The following is a 7,461-nucleotide window of genomic DNA, read 5'->3' on the forward strand; positions in this document are numbered from 1 at the left end:
ACTACTAACAGCGAGGATAGTTTTCCGCGGAAACACTCCGAAACGTGCAGGTAGTGCTATGAAATGTGTGGTTCCATCCAGAGACAAGCAAGTAAGGCACACGTAGAATAAGGCACAGCATTACAGCACCTCACTCACTTGAACAATAAAGTCACCGCCGTCCCCCGCTCCCCAGAGGATCGGGGGTATCGGTGTTCCTAGAACCACAAAATGCTCAACAAAAAAGGCCAAGGTCGGCTGCACCTATTCCGGAACGAAAGGCGCTTGCACTGCGCTACGCCCGAGAGGCGCAAGCACGAAAAGCCACTGAGCGAGGAGGCTCTGACGTTTCCCTGGCGCACGGGGGGTGGGGGGGGGGGGGGGGGGGGTGGGTGCACGCCAGCTACAGGGGTGTAGCGGGGGTTTGTCTCTTTTGCACCTGGCGGTGCGCAACCGACGGGTGCATGGCAGCTACGGCGATGTAACGGGGTTTGCCTCCTGTGCACCTGGCGGTGCGAAGCCGACGGGTGCATCGACGAGGGCGGCTGCGCGGTTGAGCTCGATGGCGACCCTGGAGCAGCCGCTGACGACTGTCTTCTCGGTGAATTCGGCGACGGGGACGTCGCCCTCGCGGCCGATGAAGCCGTAGTGGGCGCCGCCGCCCGCGCAGGCCCACTTGCGGAGCGCGACGCGGCACACCTCCCGGCGCTCGACGTAGTTCTCCAGCGGGTTGCTGGTGGTGTCGTGGCCGAGGGCCTCCTTGATGATTTGGAAGCCGGCGTCGAGCGCGTGGCCGTGGTTGCGCGTGAAGAAGCTGACGAGCGAGTTGATGAGGACCCAGGCCGCGAGCATGAGGGCCAGCGGGACAATGTTGACGATGGGGCGCGAGATCTTGATGTCGAGCGGGCAGGACGGGTCGTCCGCGCCCTCGGACTGGTTGCGCGAGAGCTTGACGCGCGGGGCGACGGAGCCGGCGTTCCAGCGGGTCGACACGAGGGCAGACCGCGTGTACCGCTCGATCCTGTCGACGGCGCGGGTGGCGGTGAGGGTGCAGCCGACGGAGAACTGGAATGTGGTGTCATTGACTCTGGCAGGAGGGATGCTGGGGGAGCAATCGGCGGTGGTTGCGCCGGGGGCGGGCTGGACAAACAAGTCGTGGACGAGTTTGGCGTGGACTTTTCGGTCGAGGGTGTCGTGGAGCGAGGAGCGGAAGGTGTCGCCGAACTGGGAGGCGTCCGAGCCACGCCACTCGAGGTAGAAGGTGTACGAGGACATCTCTTGGGGGTTTGCGACCTCGGTGCGGATGGTGGCCTGGGCGGGGTCGGAGAAGATGGTGACGCGGGACTGGCCGGGCGGGACGTCGGTGGGGTTCTGGACGAAGGAGTCGACGCAGTAGCAGTATGCGGCGGTGGAGTCGACCTCGCCGCGGTCTGTTTTGAGCGGGATGTCGACGCAGAAGACGGGGAGGGAAACTTCGCTGCGGTTGGCGCGAGTGGGGTCGAGGGCGAGGGAGTAGTCGTTGTTGACGCAGCCGACCATGCGGCGGACGTCCGGGATGGTGACGGCGACGGAGGCGATGGAGACGACGAAGATGACGAGGCGTGCGAGGAGGGGGAGGACGAGGCGGGAGTAGCGCAGGCGGTTGGGGTAGCGCTGCCAGGAGGGGTCGCGGTAGACGTAGCGACGCGAGAGCCAGGAGAGGATGCGGAGCGGGTCGTCCGAGTTGGCAAAGATGTAGGCGCGCAGCCAGCACGAGTAGCGGAAGACGGAGGTGCGGGTGAGGTTGACGACCTTAGAGACGACGGAGCCGATGTTGACCAGGATGAAGACGGTGATGAGCGAGGCCACGACGGCGTTCAGGACCTCGTTCGAGAACTGGATGGTGGAGAAGGTGTAGGCCGGGGTGACGTCCAGCTCGTCGCGCAGGCCGCGCAGGGCGGAGGAGGAAGCCATGGGTGGATGAGACGTTGCGGGCTGAAGAGAGAGGACCAGTTGGTTAGTGAGGTGGAGGCGGGGGGTAGGGAGATGGATCTATGTGGGATATAGTAGGTGGTATGATGTGTTGTGGGGTAGTTTGAGGTCAAATGATGTCACAACACATCATAAAGGAGCGGTATGTTAAGAGCGTTAAGGTCGGCGTTGGGGCAGGGAAGAGAAGAAGAATGGCAGCTCGGCCAGCGATGTGGCTCGGTGGCAAGATGGGGAGCGAAGGGTGTGATTGGGCGGTGGTGACGTCAGGGGGGCAATGGATTACACGTGTGAGAGCGGGGGGGGCGGAGAAATAACGAAATTGTTGAATTGTTGGCGTCCTTGGTCCTGTGACCAAATGCCACATTGCAGCCTTTCAAATGCTCCGGCCGCGTGCACTACAAAAGGGGAACGCTGTATGCAGTGCATACTATGCACTGCACCGTCTTAGCATCGTACATACGTTATGCGTTGTGCATACATACAGATCCGTATGCACTGCACCCGTCTGAGCATCGTACATACGTTATGTGTTGTGCATACACACAGTGCCACCTCCTGTGGCACCCCGCTTACGTCACGCCGCCTTCCGTCATCACCCCGCCCTCCGCTCCGCATTCCCTCACCGCCCCTCAGCGCCTTCCTGCCCGCGCGTCTCCCGCGACCGCCCGCCGCCTTACACTGTCATGCCCCGCAACTGACGCCTCGTTGCCGCCGGGGAGCGGGGGGCGAGCGCTGCGCCGCCCGCACGCGCCGCCCGCACGCGCCGCCGGGCGCCGCAAGTGATCGGGATTAAGATCCGGACCGGGGTCCGGATCAGGTTTGCAACGTGCCTCATGACGGCGTGGCGGGTGTGCGGCCGCCCGGCGGGGGTGCGCGATCAACACTCGCGCGCGGCCACCTGTTGCGCGGCGCGGCCTCCCCGCGCGATTGCTGCAGATACAAGAAGCACTCCAGCTTACCCGGGCCCCCGTCCGTGGCGCCCAACCGCGCCTCTCTCCACGTGCCCACGTCGTCGCGCCCCACCCGGAGCACGACTGTTTGCAGTTGCTGAGGTGCGGGCGGCGAGTAGCGCGGATCGCCCAGCACGCCGCCCAATCGGGATGCGCTGTCCCCGCGCCCGCGCCAGGGCCGCGCGCTTCGGCCCTGCGTCCTCTGAGCTGCATCGCAGCATCTCCGCCCGCAAACGCTTCCCCATTTGAACCACGCGCGACCCGCGGCGCCAGCACCACGCCGCCCTGCGTTTCGCAGCCCTGCATCCTGCCCGTGCGCGGTGATGCGCGCATCCCCACCCACCGCCCCGCACGCCCGAGGCGCGCGCGTCCGAATGCGCTCCGCCGCCGCCGTTGCGCGCGCCCTCACTCCGACGAGCCGTGCCTTCTCCCGTGTGCGTGCGCACGCGCGGCGCGCGCGACGAAATCGATATCGCGGGCGCCGAAGTTTGCTCATTCCCCCCCCCTTCCCCAGCATCGGCAGCGCGCGAGGATGAGCGGCGGCAACAGCAGCGGCGGGATGGAGGGCGGGGGCATGCTCGAGGAGCTGGACGTGATGCTGTCGCCGCGAGCCAGGCGTGATGTATCCGTTCTCGCAGGAGTTCGAGCTTCTGCTGGCGGCAAGGGAGGCGCCGGCGGTGTGGTAGGGCGTGGCGGCGGGCGAGGGAGGCGGTGCCCGCAACAAACGCAAGTCCGGTACAAGTACATCGTTGTGCCGCCCGACGGATCACGTGCAACTGCGCGAATACCCGCTGAAGCGAATATGAAGCGAATATTATAGCTCGCCACAAGCATAGAACGTTTCTCAGTCGAACGGGCGGTGTGTTTGGAGAGGACCGCCTTTTAGAATCTTCTACTTGTCTATCTTTCGCGGTTGCTTCGGCGGCATCTGTGGCAGATCCTGTCGCGCTTTGATCCATTGGTGGACTCTGCGCAGATGAAGCGATAGGGGCTTCCATGACGCATATCGCTACGAACCCGTGCAGTCTGGGACTCGTTTGTGCTGATGAAAAGAACGGAAGACCCACTTCGTTTTTCTTCACGACGGGTCGATCCGGGACTGCTGTGATGAGGCGGATGTGAAAGTCGTGGAAAACTCACATGCCCCGAGTTTTCGGTATGCTGTGAGTTTCGCCAAACGCGTTGTTTGAAATATTTGCGTTGAGAAAATCCGAGCAAACTCGCTGCCAAAAGTATTGGCCCAAAACACGCGTTTTCGTGACTTTACGGAAAACGTTATAGAATCTCAAGTTTGGTAAAATTGAAATTAACGGTAAAATTGAAGAAAAAAGTTGGCCTCGTTTGCCATTATTCTTCTCACACGTGTCGACTTGTGCACGTGTACCAATCGCCTCTTAACATTGAGACTCGCGCCCCGCCTTCAGCCGGTCTACAACCCTTCAGAACACTGCCTCGATTCACTAATACAACTACCGAAGGGTACCGTTGCCTCTACATCTTTCACTCGCACGCTAGGCAGATGCCTGACGCATCTGATGGCCGGGGGCCTGCACCTTATTGCTCAAGATATCATTGCTCAAGATATTATAGTGAGCACGAGAGCTCACTTGACTGCTGAGAGACAGCGATATCCCTTCATTCGTCAATTAACCTCCATGTTGAATCCGTCGGCACCAAACCCACGTGGGTTATTGGATCATTCTGTCCGAATGCTTGACGCCTCTGTGATCGTTTTGTAGTCCTCTGTCTGTGTGGAGGACAAGATTTCGTGATAGAATATTTCTTATACGTCAGGTCCGCTTGCATCCCTCTTGATAGCTGTTTACTGAGTGATGAAGGGGAAGCAGGTCGTTACTTCATAAATACACATCCATAGACTGCAACGTCCATTAAGCAACCATCTTAGGCCTTCATAACAAAACAAAAACCCTCCCCAATACCACCGCGCACAGTTGCAATGCATTAAAAATGTCTCGGGGGCTGACGGACCGCAAGGACAGACTGTCCGCATTACAGTCTGTCACACGCGGTACTTGGACCCACGAGACGGCGACGACGAGTAAAGACAGAACCATGAGGATTACGTTCATCAGGTTATGGCCCGCTTCACTTCACTGTTCAACACACCGAACATCGAATAAAAAACTGGATCGCGCTTACCCCAAGCACCCAGGATCGGCACGCACCCGCCGCAGCCAACCCCCAGTGCAAACCCAAGCCGGAACGGAAATGCTCAACACAAGGCAGCCCCGTCCCGAATCTTCATCAATCCCCCCACACTGCCTCCCGCAGACCTCCTCTACATCCCACCGCAACACCCACGCGACCACTCCAATCCCACAATCATGGACCGCCGTGAAATCCCCAAACTCGAACCGTCGAATCACGGTCCCTGGCCCATCGCGCTCCGATCAGCCGCATACGCACACGACGCCATTGACCACCTCGAAGGCCCGCCCACCCCCGACAATGATCAAGACCTGCACACACACACACGATAGCGAAACACAAGCTTATCGGCAAGATGATCGCGCCTATCCCCGCAGACATCCTCAACCTGTTACTAATGCCCGACGAGCAACCCACCCAGTACGACATCCTGCAAAAGCTCACAGTTCACCTCGACACCACAAATGCCAGCGACCACATTTATCTGAAGCAAATGGCCGAGCAATGTCAAATCGAGGAAGGTCCGACTGTATAAGACTACATCAAACGCCACGAAACTATCCGAGCACAAATGATCGCCGCCCGGTTCCCCGACATAGCCAACCTTTCCACCACAGTGGACTACATGATAGACGGCCTGAAAAAGAACCCCACCACGGCAGACATAGGTCTCCAGCTGCTCTCCCTCCAACCGAAGAGCATCAAAGACTTCGTGCACAAGTACGACAGGATCGAAAACTATCGTCTCGCTATCTAACCAAGCAACTCTTGGCAAACAACAACACCAGAACACCCCGAATACAACCGAACACCGAGACAACGTGTACCCCGGCACATCACACGACACCCCACGGCATACCACCCCAACGCCTGTCGACACCACATCTCCCAAGATGTCCGGACTCCGACACCGAGTGCCGCGATCCAATACACCCGCCACACCAGAAGGCCTCGTGCAAGAAAGCGTTTCCCAAAGCCCGAGTCATACAGGAACCCCTCCTTTCCAGACACAACCCGACCAGGAAGCCGACGACACCGAATCGGACGACAACGAAACATACGCCGCAGAGGGTATTGTAGCATAAACACCCCCAGCGATAGGGGTGTATGCACAGTTCGACCGAGACCCTTGTCGATCGAGAAGACGGGGGTGAAGCGGGACACTAGCTAACGGCACCGGGCAACGGACGGCAGCGTGGTAGAGCAGGAACGGGAAGGTCGCCGGTACGCGCGAGCGGTTCAACGCCTCGACGCCCCGGCGCGGTACTGGGTAACCATCCAGTACCGACGGGCGGAGGCGTAGCCGGCTTGTGGGCGTACCACACGCGTCCTCAACCCGTGCTCGGTGCCGTTCTAAGGTAGTTAGCGAGCGATACCTTAGAATAAGCGGGAAGTCGGACCTTGACGGTCGGTGGGTGACAAGTCCGTGCTTGTCCTCCTCCACCGCCGCCGGTTCGTTCCATATTTAATATACAAAACAATCTATAACACTACAGTACCGAAGTACTGTAGTGGACCACTGTAGTACAGATCGGACCGGACTGTAATACTGTCAGCCATCGTGGTTGAAAGTACACGTGTGTGCGCGCGCTCCCGTCCCGCTTGTGCATGTGTACGCGTGTATACGCTTGCGCCCTGTACACGAGGGGTACATGTGGCCAAGCGTAGTAGTACTGTAGAGCATCGGGCTCTTCAGCACTAAATCCCGCTGTTGATCTAATTTACCTAAAAAGCCCCAGGGGGGGGTTATACTACAGGTATGTTCATATTAGACTCCACCGCACACCCCACCCACAACTCCCGACCGTTCCCACCCATGATGCGCCTACCTCACCCCACCAAATCGATCACAGCCACTAACCACTCCACACAATGCACGCATGCCGGAACAATACAGACTTATACGAATAGAGGTCACCGCATACGCCTACAAGCTGTTCACAGCCCCCAAATTCCTTATAAGCTAGTATCCGTACACTCTCTCACGGCACTAAACTGCACGGTCACGTTCAACCACCAACACGCATGCATACGAGACCGTGACAACACAGTAATCGGCACAGCCCCCTGGCACAACATCCTCCAGGCATACGCCTGGACCCCCCGCCAAAGAACCAAAGCACACACAACTAAAGGAGCCCGCACACGACCCCGAGCACCATCCAAGCACCCCCACGCACGCACGCACGCACCCCCAACACCGCGCAACACCACAAACCCCACCACCACCAACGCCAACACAACAAACCCCCGCCTACTCCCCAACACGAGCACGGCAAAAAGACGAGCACCCAACATACAACACTTCCATACGGCAAACCCCTACACACCCAAACAAATCACGCACACCACAGCCAAAGCGTATGACTAGCATCTAGCACTCAACCACGCG

This window comes from Chondrus crispus, genomic scaffold (assembly GCF_000350225.1).
Source record: "Chondrus crispus Stackhouse genomic scaffold, scaffold_51, whole genome shotgun sequence".
NCBI lineage: Eukaryota > Rhodophyta > Florideophyceae > Gigartinales > Gigartinaceae > Chondrus > Chondrus crispus.